The sequence below is a fragment of the Patagioenas fasciata genome, chromosome 2, assembly GCF_037038585.1.
Source record: "Patagioenas fasciata isolate bPatFas1 chromosome 2, bPatFas1.hap1, whole genome shotgun sequence".
Lineage (NCBI taxonomy): Eukaryota > Metazoa > Chordata > Aves > Columbiformes > Columbidae > Patagioenas > Patagioenas fasciata.
The window spans coordinates 15,611,525-15,626,381 of NC_092521.1; the positions used below are offsets into that span (position 1 = coordinate 15,611,525).

The 14,857-nt window shown below is 41.9% G+C and overlaps 1 long non-coding RNA gene across 1 annotated transcript; it reads left to right on the forward strand.

Moving 5' to 3' along the window:
* The first annotated feature begins 2,553 nt into the window (after nucleotides 1–2,553).
* Nucleotides 2,554–14,386, forward strand: LOC139827336 (uncharacterized). Its single transcript, XR_011737850.1, has 3 exons — nucleotides 2,554–2,868; nucleotides 4,256–4,497; nucleotides 12,964–14,386. It is a non-coding gene; the product is annotated as an uncharacterized lncRNA (long non-coding RNA).
* Nucleotides 14,387–14,857: the final 471 nt, after the last annotated feature.

Below are 14,857 nucleotides of genomic sequence, written 5' to 3' on the forward strand. Positions count from 1 at the left end.
AAAAGTAGCGGCACTGCTGTACAAGTGAATACCTTTTCTTAAGGGCTGAAGGAAGGCTTTGATTTCAAGCTTTCATCTGGGATGAAATATTGGCCAAAGTCCCAAGAGGGGTCCAGACACTCCTCTCCCTTTTCCTTTCTAGCCTGGTCACAGGCTGTCCCAGTTTTCAAACCACTATTCTTTTTTGTTAAACTGTACACAGTACTTTTCAAAAATAAATAGCGGTCTCTGTCCTAAAGAATGTCATCTAACTAACACCCTCAAATGTGGCCTTAATAACAGATACACCACAGCTAGAGGGGGAGGAAGGAGAAAGCTGGGATTATAGATGGATGGAGTTGTACCAGGAATAAACTTGATCCTCTGTGATTTGCGTTGGGCACTGTGCCTCTGACTTGTACACTGTAAATCTGTTTTATTTATCTTTTTCTTCACTTTCCATTTTGTGAGCAGGAGGTCAATGTAAGAGCAAGAATAGAGAGCGTAGGAGTGGGAAGCCAGTGTACTTAGCTTTGGAGGAGGCATTTTGGGAAATGTTGCCAAACTGACGTGAATGATGCTATCTGTTCCGCAGTGCTGAGACTTACAGTGACTTCTTTGTTATTTATCAAGGATAAAGAGGGGTAAGTGCAAGAGAGGAAACCATTTGTTTAACCAGTTCAGTCACTGACCAGCACTAAGAAGGGAACATTTTTCTGATACTACAATTGCTGTGATCAAGTGTTTGCATTCTATGTTAGGAAAGGAATCAAGACCCTACTTTTTCTTTTTTTTTTTTCTTTATTTTAAATTTTTTTTTTCTTCCCTCCATGAAAGTCACAAACCCGCAAACACACAGTGAGAAGTGAAGCCAGCTATATCCAAGAGCTTGGTAATGAAGGCACTTACTTAAAATGTAGGACATCCAGATTAAAATTCTTTCTCTGCCTAATTCAAAACAGTGTTTGCCCTAGAGCCTTAAGATTATATTACCTTACTACAAGACTGTTTGCTAATCAGTTATATCTTCCTGTACATTGGACCAGAAATCCTGTCATGGAGCCAGGAAACCTGCCTTAACATAAAATCTGTCAAAACTGATATACTAGCACAAAAGGACAGGATTTGGCAAATCGGTATTTATCAAACCAGTTTTGGTGAAAAATCTTCAAGCAGCTTCACTGATGATGGAGATTTAATGAGGCACATTGCCAATTGTGCATGTTAATTGTTATTGAATCAGGCTTACAGAAACATCTGTAGTTAAGAGAGAAAAACAAACTGAGTAGTCTTGTCCAGACGTAAAAGACATAAAGCAAACATTTCCTAGGGCATTACAAGGAAACTCTGAGAAGACAACAAAAGGAAATCCTGCAAGGTTCTATTGCTTTGAGTTGAGCTGTAGTCAGGTAACCTTGCTGTAGTGCGTTGTCTCATTGGACTCCGAGTACTTCCTCCATAATTTATGTTACCTTCACTTGCTTATTCTTCAGATGTTAGGAGTTAAATTCCAATAGTGTTCATCAAAAAAGTGGACAGACCTACAGCCAATTTTAATAACTCGTAGAGTCCCAGGTCCTGTGGTTGGACTCCAGCCCTACGTCCTGACAGTTTCTATGGGCTGACTCAGCCACAAGTGCTGAGAGTGCACTGACACCCTTCTAACCCAAATTTAGGATTAAGGAGAGCTTTCCTCTTCTGTACCTTACTATACTAAATAAACCTGGGGGTATCCAATGTAAAAGAAAAAAAAAAAGTACTGTGTTTCTCTGCTTTGGGATCCTACATGTCTTCAGTTCTCCTGGCATCAGAGGTCATGACGATTTGGAGTGTTTCAGCCTGTTGTACTGGATACATCAATCCTGGTGGCAAAGCCTAGAAAGAACGGAAGAGGAAAAGCAGTAACATGTGGTTTGCCAAGTGTAGGGAGGAAAGTCATCCCAGGGCTATTTTGTGAAATGTCATTTTTGGGTTTGACACCACGCAATGACTACTCAGGCCTGTAAACACAGTCTCCACCGGTTATTGTTCCCCTGAGTAAGATAAAAACAATGACAAGGCCTTGATATGCCTGCAAATAATTGACAAAAAGAACCACACTAAGGACAAAATTCTGCAAAATCTCCTTGCTTCTATGTTCAGTAAAGCAAGCTTATGGGACCCTAATGATTTTAGGTAGTTCTTTTTGGATATTTGAGGGGTTTCGTTAGCCACAGCAGTATGGAAATACATGTTCCCCATCAGCTTGGTTTCCTGCTAGTGATTTTGACTCAAGTTGGGTACCTTCAGAAATGGGTGCAAGTATTCCCTGGTCTGACACAGGGATGATGCTCTAGGAGAACCTTAGGTCTGCTTTAGAGCTTACAATCCCTTGGGATACTCCTGCCTCTCCTTTCCCACTCCTATCCCCCTCAGCTTGTAGCCCTTACACAGAAAAGCTGACCCAGATTCCAGCTGGAAGCGTGTGCTGCGAGGCAGGAGGGATTTGGAGACAGCTGGTTCCCAGGCAGCAGAATGTCTGCTCAGCACTGAAATGTTGGGAGCTTGCATTGCAGACCAGGTTCAGAGAGCAGCTGGGTGCTTTATGAGGTGCAGAACTGAGCCCTGTACCCCATTTTTTAAAACAACCTCAATTGTGTGTAAATTCTGCTCACTCTTTGCATTTTTAACTTTAGTACCTTGAAAGAATTTACTGGTTAACAGTGAATGTGTTATAAGCCCTTGGATGGTGAACACTTCCATTTCTCTGACAGTTAGCCTGCAGGCTTTCAGTTCTACTGAAGATGCCTTTGACTTTACCCATATGGCACCAGCCTTCCTGAGAGGCCTGAGACAGAAACCTCTTGGTATTGTGTTCCACGCAATGACTTAGAGAAGCTGTCTAAAAAGGTAAGTTATTCACGTATGCATTCAGAGATGTGATAGAAAGTGAAATAGTCGGTGTGGTTTGTAATTGTGTTTATCTAAGTGCAGCCTCTTTCTGTGTCAGAACAGATTTTTGCAAACAAGAGGGCAATGATTCAGTTCCAGGGGAAGACTGACAAAATAAACCCCGGCTTCTGCTGACCTGATGCAGTGCTGAACAGTGTCCTACCCTGGGAAAATATTTCCTGCTTCGTTTTCATAAATATTTATGTAATTCCTTCTGGGAAACACGTCTTCTTCAGAAAACTGAACATGTTGCTCCCTGACACAAATTTAACTGTTTGTGTACACATGAGAGAATATGGGCATGCACCAAGCCTTGGATTTTTACATTCTTATCTCAGGCATTTCTGTCTTTCAGAGTTACGCTTCACCTTCCTCCTAGAGATCGCATCATGTCTTGAGCCATGGAGCTTAGTTCTGGCTCTGGAATTTGAACATCCCCGGTGCTCTTTGGAGAGTTGTTATTTTGGGCTGCAGAAATAGGGACCAAATGTAATATTCTGCCTGGAATCACACTTCTGTCCTGCCCAGTTATGTTTTCCCATTCTGGTTTCAAGCTACTTTCTAAAAAAATTTTTAAAAATCATGTAAACAATTAAACAGAAGGTTTCATGGCTAGTGAAAGTATTTATAAACAGACCTAAACATGCTGCTGTGAACTGAAACAGAGCTGGTGTGCAGTCTTTTGAGTTTGCTTTCTAAGTTTATAGCAGGGATTAGCTGCAAAGTTGTGCACAAGTTGCCCCAAGAGAAGAGGTATACTGCCCACCACGACAAATGGAAAAAGATTGATGCTGCTGTCTTTAACATCTTTTAAGAGAACAGAAAAGTCACTGATCTTGAAGTCCTCGTACATAGCCTTGTATTAATGCAAAGCTGAGCTTTGCTTGCCAACATGTTCACAAGTGGTCGATGTGTGGGGTGCTGTGGAGAAAGCCATGTGATGGGTGGAAGACAAAGTCACGAGCGACAGCAAACGCTAAGCTTGTGCCCAGGATAAAACGTGCAAATGAGCAAGTGGTACCTGGGTGTTATGCTGACCTGTGGATATTTTATGAAACCTGTTTGTCATGCAAGGCAATGACAAAACTTCAAAGCACAAGCTCTGTTGATCCTACAGGACCCAAGTCTCCTGGTCCTAGCATTCCACTGTTGTGCCTTTTATTACCTCTCGACCTTGTTGAAGACAATGTAGATTACATAGATTCTACATGTATACAGTCCTAAAATTACATTCAGCCCTTTGAAGGCAACTGCGAGGCTGATGTGGCCCCTGGTGAAAATGAGTTTGATATCCCTCGTATAGATTATAATTATTTAGTTTTTTTCTTTTTTCCTTCTTTTTCAGTTCAAACTCTGCTGCACACTTTCCAAACAGAGCCAAACAGCTTTTTGCACTTTGTTCAGCACTTTGTAAAAGAGACCCCTAAAAAACAAGAGGCGGCTACCCACCCTGGCAGATTTATAAACTCATCCAGCAAAAAGGGAGGGCATGGATATGAGGACAACGAGAGAGAGGGAAACACAATGAACAAGGAAGGATCGACAGGAAACCAGAGGAAGCTTGAAGACCTCCCTCCTAGCCCACAGGTATGTGATAGTGTGTCCATAGTCTAAAACGGGGCATTTCAGACTTTTTTTTCCAAGTGTTGTTGAACACCATCAGCGGTGACAGTGGCTGCTCACTGCTTCGAAGGGGCCGACTTGCTGCTCTCAGAGTTCCCAGCCTTGGTCACTGCCTGAACCCTGACACCAAATGTGTCTCAAGACATCTGGCCTGCTCAGTGAACTCTGTCTTACCTCCTGAGTTGCTTCCCCAGTGTTTGGGGACGCACAGTGTTGTGTAATGTGTATCATAATGTTGGTTTCATATCTGCGTGGGTGTCTTTCTGGCAGGAAAAAGAAAGGTTTGAACCTCATTCTCCCACCTTCTGAGTTATTGTCTGCCAGACTGTTTGCTACTAAAGTGGAGGGAGGGTGATGGTGGTGGCGTATTTTCTGCTTGACAGCCTGACAAAAACAAAGGAAAAAACCCTCACTCAGTCCGTACTCAGAAAGCTGTTTGGTTTGGGGTTTTTTAACCTGATAATGAATTCGACTTTTTACAAATTCAAGTTTTGGATAAAGAAGAATGATCTAAAAATGAAGGTATTTTTATGCTCAATTCTGATTGCTGGTACCTCTGGAACTTTTGACCTGTGACTTGGAAACTGGAGGGCTGGATTCCAGCCTCCACTTTATATACATGTCTCTGAATTGTGGATACTTGCTTAGCTATACAATGTGGTGTCATTGTGGCTGGGTTTTAATTTAATAATAGTTTAACATATAAAGTGCAGCACTAGCACAGATTGAAAGAAAGGATCACTGGGACTTCTACCATTTGGAGTAATTCACATCCCTTGGAACTACTGCTGAGCCACTCCTGGCAAGGAAAAATATGAGCTACAGGGCTTATAAAAAGATTTCTGAAGAGTAATCATTTTGCCATTGGTGGGAACTTTTGGGAACCACTGAGTTTTCCACATTTTTCCCCAAGGCAGGATTCCCCAAAACTTCAAGTTTTTGTTTGTCTCATCCCCACACAGGAAATGACACCTGCTTGGGTGCTTTGCTTTTTAATCTGCCCACTCTCTGGCTGCAGCAATATGAGTATAGGTATCATAGAATATATCTATATATATAGATATCATAGAATATATATATAGACACATCATAGAATATATCTAGAAGGCTCATAAATCAGCACAGTATTTCTCATCAACAAAAATTGGTGCATGGTTTTGTTTAATGTTGGGCTTTTGTGATGGCATTCAAAATAATGTATTAGTTTAGAAGTAACATTAAATCAGTTCCAAAGACAGCATTGAACTATGTCTAACACTGTCAGTAAAACATTCTCATTTCTCCAAAGATTCTAGAGATTCCGACTTTATTATGGGATTCACAGTCATTTTCAGTCTAAGGGACAGAGAGGCATCACAACCTGATGGGTGCTGTCAGCTTGGTCAGAGCAGCAAGTGCTGGGAGGAAGCGGTAGATCCTGGCAGGATTTTGTCCTGCACTGTAGTGCAGAGGTCTTACCCCTTGGGCCATAACCAGCCAGAAGCAGTTAAGAATAAACCTAAACTTGTGAGGACCTGGGTTAAGCGGAAGAGATTACCTCTAATATTAGCTGGTTCTTGGCTTTATAGCACAGACAAGGTTTGCCATGCAAAGCATCCACAGTGCTGCATCACAGATCAGATGTTTTCTTTCCAAATACCAACAGCCTAATCAAAAGAATAAGGACTATGCAAATGGCAGGCAGAGCTTGAATGCCCAACCCATCATTAAGAAATCTCCAATTGCTCTTTTTCTTTTCCTCCCTCTTTTTTTCTTGTGCAATATATATTCTGATACCTTGGTGACAAAAATGACTTCACACAGTAGAGAAGACTGTTTGGCTGATCTCAGAGGTGACTCCAGCTTCATGGTGTTGACACAATCCATTAACTGTTGTATCTGTGCAGAGTCTCCAGCCATACTGTTGCGTCCACATTCCTGGGCTTGGATTTGTGCCCTTGTTGCCCGCAGTCGGTGCGTGGACGTCCTCACTTGGCTGCCCACCCCGGTACACAAGCAGGAGGATGGTTCAGTGCCTGCTCAGAGAGGTGGGAAGACAATTTCATAAGGTTACAGATGAGCGCTGGAAGTGGATTTAGTCTGACATCCTGCTTGATGCTGCATATGCCAGTATCCCAGCTGGAACTGGCCTCTTGTGAATGATAACATTTTTTTTTCCTTAAATTTCTAGACTTAATTAATCTGGAAATGAATTGCTGACTGTTAGGAAGGGATTCACAGGCAGCATGTGTTTTCTTTAAGGAGGATCTGTGGCGGGGAATGAGTCAGTAACAGTGAGTCTTTCCCTGTGTGTGGATGCCAGTGTGTCCTCAGTGCCAGCTCCCTCAGATGTGATGACCATACCTGCTGTCATGCGATGCCATACGGACAGGCACATTAGGAAAAACTTCTTCACAGAAAGGCTTGTCAGGCCTTGGAACAGGCTGCCCAGGGAACCAGTTGAGTCACCATTCCTGGAGGTGTTTAAAAGATGTGTAGATGAGGTTCTTAGGGACATGGTTTAGAGGTGGACTTGGCAGTGCTGTGTTAACATTTGGACTCGATGATCTTAAAGGTCTTTTCCAACCAAAGTGATTCTGATTCTTTGTTGAGTGTCTCTCTGTGCTGTGGTGGGGAGGGTGATGGAGGCACAAACTGAATATTGAGCTGCCCTTTTTCAAGGAGACAATGGGCAAGAGCTGAGATTTATTGACTAGAGTTTCTAAACATCATAGCAAAGCCATGATGGCTTTATACCTCCAAAAGTTTGCATCAACCAGCACTTAATAAATAGTAAGTAACAGGGACATACAGTAGTAGACCAAGGAAACAAAGGAATTGAGTATTCTTAAAAAGAAATCAGTGATGAGAAAACAATAAATTAGGTTTTATCTGTTATTCTAATTACATTGGATTAGAACCAGATTAGAAACATCTGCTGCTCTGATTTTGCTGCTCCTGGGATTCCTCAGCCCTTTCTTCCTAAGTGGAACATTTCAAATGAGCAGGATCTGGCCTGAAGAAATCCTAGAAGCTGTATTCATTACTTAGGTTTTCTGTTTGTGCTGATTTAAAGATTTGGCTGTTTTGATTTTCTTTGGATTAGCTGAGCTCAAGGGAACTCTCCAAAGGAATGTGCCATTGGTTTTCTGTTGGTGGCTTTTTATGTGATGCAATGCATTAAAACTTCCATGCAGGCAGTCATTAATTGTCGAAACCAAAAATACCCCTGAACTCCGGTCTACAATTATCCATAGTGTGCTATATTTGGGACACATTATGGTTTCTATCATTAAGAAGGCCTCCTTGTAATGCCCCATCACGGATAAAGCATAACCACAAAAAGGATGCATATGGACAAAATATAAAGTGAAATTATGGGTTTCTATATTGAAATGGAACTACTGATGATGCATGTGCCAGACATGAGTGACACACGGAACAGAACTGTTAGTAAACAGAGGAAAAACTATAAATATGCTTAAGACGAGACATCACGCATTTTTTCAAGTGACAAAATTTGTACTAAAAGAAAGAAAAAAGATCACAAATCTAGACAGACGGCACTGCATGATTCATTCCCCAAAGAAATCAATGTCAGGATGACATTTTTCTTCAGGCAGTACTGGCAACTGCTCGTAATTTGCGTAAACTTTCTCTGCCCTATGAAAACAAACCATCAAACCAAAAGGTAACCACTGAAACAGCTACCACTCAACCAAAAAAAAATTGTATTTTAAACAGAGCACAACACAAAACTGCATGAGTCAGTCTACCGTAAACTTTCGGCAAATAGGATGTGTCATAGAGATCAACTTCGGTGTTTCCAAAGAGCACAGGCTTATACAGCAGGCTTTTTAGAAACAGACTGCACTCCAAATAGTAATTCCCTACTTTCAATAAACCCTGACTGGCTGCAACTGGTTATTTCTCCTGATATAGACAGCCAAAATAGCTGACTTGTAAACAGAAGCCTATGGAGCTAGGTTAATTACTGGCATTACATATAGTATTCAGAGCTTTTAAAACCAGAAGGGATCATTATGATCATCCCGACTGGCCTCCTACATAACATAAGCCTTGGAATTTCACTGAACGATTCCTGCTCACAGCTGCTGGTGCTGATGGGAAGATGTATCATCTCTGTTTAAGTGAGTGAAAACACACCAGTTACCCCATTCCACTGGCTAGTTAACCTTGTTTTGCAACCTGCTGGATCTTCTGCAATGCATATTTATTAGGGTATATTTAATATGTGGGCCTGTTCAATTATATTTAAAGTATTTATAGATTTCTATCAGTTTTAGGCTCAAATGCCAACTAGTTCTAGACCCTATATCCTGAAAGCCCATTTATGACATGGTGTATTGCAGTTAGAGAGCACCTTTCCCCCTAAAATCACGCTTCTCAGCAGTGAAATTTTTCAGCACACAGCAATACATGTTTGTTGGTTTGCTTTCCATTAGATAACAGTCCTGAGGTCCACTGTTTTGGCTTGTTGCAGCATATGCTGTTCTTGACAAGCTGCACAGCTGTTTAAGTTGGGGGCTCTGGTCGTTCCACTGTCTTTCATACAGGGAGGTGGCTGAGATGTTGCCTGGCTGTCCTTAGTGACCTTGATTGTTCTCGTTTGATGGTCTTTAATGTGTCTCTTGAGAAAAAAGTGAGTTCAGCTATTTGCAACAAAACCTCAACATTTTGCCTGAAAAACCTTCTAGAGTCACCCAGCTTTCTTGGTAAAGCAAGGAGTCATCTCTCCATTATGCATGGGAAGATGATTCAGTTTGCAGATCGACCAGTGCAGTGCTACAGAGAGAGCAAAGCTGATCCTGTGTGAGTCAGTTTGGGCCCAGCAAAACTGAGTTTAGGCACAATGCCACAATTTTGCTTATGCAAGTTGTTCCTAAGAACAGTCTAGGTCCAGAAGGAGATGTGCCTGTATTTTCCGTTGGCCATGGTATCTCATAACTCTGGAGCGTGGACTGTTGATTGAATAGATTTCTGTACAGCATTTGACTTTTGTACCTGTATGTGGGGGAAACATAAATTCCACCGTGAATAAGAAATCCAGGTGGCTCTTTTAGTCCCACTTTGTTATGCTGGAGAGGCATGTGACAAGAGTTTGGAAAGGGTGCATGGTACGACTATGAAAAAGATAAGAGCAACAGACAATATATCTCAAGCTACTTTTCTGTGGAAAGGAGGAAATCAGGTAAATAGAAAAATGTGGAGAAGCTACATAACTGGAGCGAGCTTCTATGTATCTGGACCGGCTGGATCAATGAGCCAAGACCAATTGTATGAGGTTCAACAAGGCCAAGAGCCACATCCTGCACTCGGGTCACAACAACCCCAGGCAGCACTACAGGCTCGGGGAAGAGTGGCTGGAAAGTGCCTGGGAGAAAGGGATCTGGGGGTGTTGATCAACAGCTGGATGAATATGAGCCAGCAGCGTGCCCAGGTGGCCAAGAGACCAAGAGCATCCTGGCTTGTATCAGGAATAGTGTGTCCAGGAGGACCAAGGCAGAGATCATCCCCCTGTACTTGGCGCTTCTGAAGCCGCACCTCGAATCCTGTGTTCAGTTTTGGGCCCCTCACTACAAGAAAGACATTGAGGTGCTGGAGAGAGTTCAGAGAAGGGCAACAAAGCTGGTGAGGGGTCTGGAGCACAAGTCTGATGAGGAACAGCTGAGGGAACTGGGGCTGTTCAGCCTGGAGAAAATGAGGCTGAGGGGAGACCTTATCACTGTCTACAACTACCTGAAAGGAGGTTGTAGCATGGAGGGGGTTGGTCTCTTCACCCAAGCAACAAGTGATAAGACAAGAGGAAATTACATCCAAGTTGTTTCAGGGCAGGTTTAGATTGGATATCAGGAAAAATTTCTTCATCATAATGGTTGTCAGGTATTGGAACAGGCTGCCCAGGGAAGTGGTGGAGTCACCATTCCTGAACATGTTTAAAAGACATGTGGATGTGGTGCTTGGGGACATGGTTTAGTGGTGGACTTGGCAGCGTTTTAGGTTTATGATTGGACTTGATGATCTTAAGGGACTTTTTCAACCTAAATGATTCTGTGATTCTCCAGTGGGTCTTTGAATGAAAATGAAAGAAAAAGCATGAGTCCAAGGAATCAGTTTCGCAGGTGAATGTCCAGAAAGAAAATGAAGAGTTCAAGATCTGTTATTGAGAAGTAGGAAAATTCACATTAACTTCCCTGAGCTTTGTACCAAATCCTTTGTGAATTATATAGCATGGAAAATCATGTGTAAGTATGTAGAGCCCAGTCCACTCCTTCAACAGGTTCACTTCAACAGAATGACACAAATTCACACTGGGAACAGGTATGTATAGAAGAACATAAGAATGGACATATCAAAGGACCTTCTATTCCAGGTGATCATTTTTCACTTACTTTGGAAAGCAGAAAAAATACAGGGTGAATTCACATGAAAAATAAAATTGTAAAGATAATAAGACTTAAGCAGAAAGTTTGCTATTGAAGACAACTCTCTGGTTTTGCCCTGCAATATGATTTTGTGTCCATGAGTGCTTTAATTTTTGACATAGCTGATCAATCTGTATTAAGTTTGGTTTGGGAGTTTCTGAGGTTTGCAAAAATGAGAAATCACAAAGAAGGGTTGTTACATTTAATGTTGATTAACAACTTACCAACATCCCAATGAAAAAACAAGGTATAAGTCATTCCACCACTGCTGGATCAAGACTATTGGATTATTCAGTGAACTGTGCTGGAGAGCAGTAAAATAGGCCATCATTCTCAGTATTTAGTCAAGTACACAAAATTTCAGTAATTTGACTTGATCTTTTCATAAGACAGAAAGAAAAGAAAATCAGTCTAAATGTCCATTCTCAACATCAGAATATGATGGAGTGTCAGAAGATCAGATGTTTTGTACCATTTCTTCAACTGAAATAATGTTTTTAACGTCATGGATGTATTTGCTCACCTAAGGACATTTCGGCTCTATAGAAAATTTCTTACTACCTCACTACAACAACTTCAGTTGGTGTCTGTTGGAAAATGTCAGGACTGTTAAAAATAATTCAAAGAATTGCCTAAAAATGAAATGTTGATACATCTTTATAGATAGACATTTAAAAAATGTATAATCTTCTATGCAATTTCACAAAGCAGGGCTGTGTCTTCCTTTAGCTTCCTGAGAAGATCTACTGTCATCCGCACCAGAGACTGAAACAACAAGTGTGCTCTTGATAGTCACTTGGGAACTATTAGCATAACCTCTGTTTTTCTGTCCTTTATTTTTGTAATGCTCACTGACTGGAAAAATGAATAACGATGTAACTGTAAATGGTCTTTTGGAAAATCCAGAACTTTCACAGAAGAGTCATGTGGACGATCACTTGTTCTCCGTGTCTCAACTCTGTGGTGGTCTGGGAGGCAAAAAAGACCTTCCTCTGGCAACCCCCAAAGATGAACAAGTTAGAAAATAATTGTACTTGGGTATTTTTGTTTCCTGACATCAAAGCCTCTTGAGAGAGAAGTGGGCTATTACATGACATTATTCTTTTGTTCTTCCTGTAACAGCTGTGGCAGACACTCAGCCTTTGCTTTCTTTGCGCATTTAAAATTCTGATTCATTTAGGAAGACCAGATAATAAACCTGCTGAGGGTTCCTCTCATTCTGAAGTCTGTTGTAGCACTTTTACTGGGATAATGTGGACCAGCAACAGCCCCCCATACATGGGTGTGCACTGGAGGAAAGGAGGAAATGTGGGAGGAAATTTTTCTCCAACTGATGAGCTGTGGTAGACTCTTATCTTTTACTGCTTTAATCACGGGGGTGGCAGCTGGCCTACCTGCACGCTTGGGAGCCCTGACCCATTTCAGCATAAAAGGTTCTTGTTACTTCATCCTGAGGAGTTTTAACATCTTTGGTGCTTCCAACAGGGCTTTGAAATATGGCTGTGTGAGAAGCGTGCACATGGGTATTTGGCAGGACAAAAACCATGGAGCTCTTAGTGTAGAAAAAAACCCTTTTTAAAAATTTTTTTTCCAAATTGTTTTTCCAGAGCTGTTCCCACCTCTCGCTAGCAGAGCTCAGGGAATCAATGGCTGTTCACCAGCACCACAAGCTCTGGTGCAGCCAGCACAAAGGAGAGGTGGCAGCGATGCTGGAGATGCTCTCTGGGTCAGGGGCCTGGGAGAGGCTCTCTCCTGTGCCCCATTCTAGGAGCCCTCTCCTCCCCCTCTTCCACCAGTTCTCTCCACTGGAGATAAGGTGTGTGTGGCTGGTAGCTGAGGGTGTTCGTCTGGTTTCTGCAGCAGCTGCACTCAGCATTGATGTCCCGCTGATGATGAAGAGGTGGCTGCGTGTGAACAGAGTGGGCTTTCCTTAAACAAAACAAAAAGCAAAAAAAAAGCAACACACAGTTGAAACTCACACTTTTTCTTTTTTTTTTTTTTTTAGGTGGAAATTCAAGTCCTCTGAAGTTGGGAAATGCCAGATATTTGTCTGTCTGGCCAGCCCAAATTTAGCCTCGTGTTTATGTGTTCTGCTACGATCTTCAGTTGCCTTCGTCATGGGCTCTTTCTTCCCCTGGGCCCTGATTCATGTGAAGTTTGGCCTGGTTTCAAAATCAACACTTTGAAATTAGGAAGTACCAAACCTGGGGTTTCCCAAGTAACTTTCATTCTGCAACTTTGCATGCGTGCCCTTCTGCATTTCATGCCTAGCTTGAACACAGAGTGTCAAAATTAAGGCTATCTGGGCAAATGCAAATGTGTTGTTTCCGCACTTCTAAAAATTCGATTTTGCCAAGGTTGCAATCTCTTAGTGCTCTTTCTTTTGGTAAGTAAAAAACAGTGTAAAAAAGCTGCCATTGAATCCAGTAATCTGAAAGGTTCAGTGATGTGAATGGACTGTGGGCTACCAATACAGCCTTGCTGCACTTAGTGGATCAGTTCATCCATTCATGTGTACCTGTCACTTTTCAAGAACGTAAATCAAGGGCTAGTATAAATTCTAAGGCACAGGAAAGAGAAAAGCAAATAACATGTGGGCTGTAAGCAGAAATGCAGCCTTTCTTCTTACCAGTAGAGAAGAATTGTAAGAAAACCAGCAGATATTTTAAAATCAGTAGGAATATAACCCTTCCAGCCCCCAAAACAAATTATGAAGAAGGTTTAAAAAAACATCTTCAGTCAAAAAGAAGACCAAATATTATAGGCACTTATTTATTTTGGGCCTTAGACCAGGCTGCTGAGCCAAGGCTTGGCAAACCTACACCTTGTTTTTGGTTTTGTCACTGACCTGCTGCCTCACACAAGCAGACCCAGACATGCAGTGCTTTGCTTACTTACCAAGTAGGTTTTTGTGGCAGATTGTCCCTTTCTTATGAATTTTTCTTCATGTGGATGTCTAGCCCTAAGATTAATCTAATATGTTACAAGTTTTCAGCCCTAATTTATTTTTCTTTTCCACAAAGAATCTCTTCCTAATGTTTTGCATATTGCAGTGCCAGTGGAGGTGAACAGATGCAGTTGAACTGCTAAGCAAGAGCCCTTCCCCAGGATGTAGGTGAATTGTTAAGACAGAGCCCTTTCCAAATGGCTCCTGTTCGTTGGAACATGCTGACTAAATGTGACAAAGTGCTCTGCATCAGCAGCGCTTTGCTTGGTCTGAGCCTGTCAGCTCCTCAGTAAAAGCTTTTTGACGCAAGTGCCCAAAGGCATGTGAGTTCCTGTTGTTTGTAACGATAAACTACTGGTTAAAAGTGATCTTAGTTTTGAGAAGATATTGTAACTGTAAAATATGTCTTTGTCTGAAGCAGCATGGTATTTGACATTTTCAGACTAAATGTGCCTAAGCACCATTTTGATGTATTTGAGTATTAAAGAAGCGCCTCTATAAGGAAAATTGTTTGGAGGTTTTTAGTTCACCAGAGTACGGTGGTTTATTTATCATTTCAACAAAATGAGAGCACCCCTGTATTATTTTGGGGATACATCCCCCTGTGGGACTGGGCGCAGAACACGCACAAAGCACTCAGGCTGTTGCACATGTGCTATGTAAGAGGGATGAGGCTTTACCCAGATTCTTGCCTTATGCCTCAGAGCAGCTCATACAAACTGTGTCTTTAGTCCCTTCATCAGGCATGTTTGGTACAAGAAGAAAGCAGGTGGTTTCCATACTCGGATAAATGTGTACCATAGCAAGAGAGGTAGCACTGCTTCCAGTGAATGCTGCAGGTACCACACACATAAAATCTCCACATGACTTTTACTAAGTCAGCATTGAAAGTGAAAACGGCTCTGAAGAGAAACCCCCTTAGGAAGTGAAGGTGGAAAGCCTGTGACACCTT